Genomic DNA, 675 nt, shown 5'->3' on the forward strand with positions numbered 1-675 from the left:
GGTGCAACTGCTGCTGCCAGCATTGGAGCTGTTGCTAAAGCTGTAGGTGTTGGAGTAGTTGGTGGAGCTGCTGTTGGTGGAGCTGTTGGTGGAGCTTCTAGTGGAACTGTTAAAGGAGCTGTTAAAGATGCTCTTGCTGGAGCTGTTGTAGGTGGAACAGCTGTCGGTGGAGCTGCTGCTGGTGCAGCTCTTAGTGGAGCTGTTGGTGGAGCAGCTGTTTGTGGAGCGGTTGCTGGTGGAGCTGTTGGTGGAGCTGCTGTTGGTGGAGCTATTCTTCTAGTGGAACTGTTACAGGAGCTGTTGAAGGTATTCTTGCTGGAGCTGTTGTTGGTGGAGCTGCTGTCGGTGGAGCTGTTGTTGGTGCAGCTGCTGTTTATGGAGCCGTTGCTGGTGGAGTTGCTGGTGGAGTTGTTGGTGGAGCTGTTGTCGGTGGAGTTGTTAGTAGAAGTGTTTCTGGAGCTGGCTGTTGAGGAGCTGCTGTTGGTGGAGCTGTTCTTGCTGGAGCAGCTGTTGGACTGTTGGAGGAGCTGCTGTTGGTGGAGCTATTAGAGGAAGTGTTGCTGGAGCTGTTGAGGGTGGAGCTGCTGTTGGTGGAGCTGTTCTTGCTGGAGCAGCTGTTGGAGGAGCTGCTGTTGGTGGAGCCGTTAGAGGAAGTGTTGGTGGAGCTGTTGAGGG

This window comes from Sinocyclocheilus rhinocerous, unplaced genomic scaffold (assembly GCF_001515625.1).
Source record: "Sinocyclocheilus rhinocerous isolate Xijiao unplaced genomic scaffold, SAMN03320098_v1.1 scaffold32387, whole genome shotgun sequence".
Lineage (NCBI taxonomy): Eukaryota > Metazoa > Chordata > Actinopteri > Cypriniformes > Cyprinidae > Sinocyclocheilus > Sinocyclocheilus rhinocerous.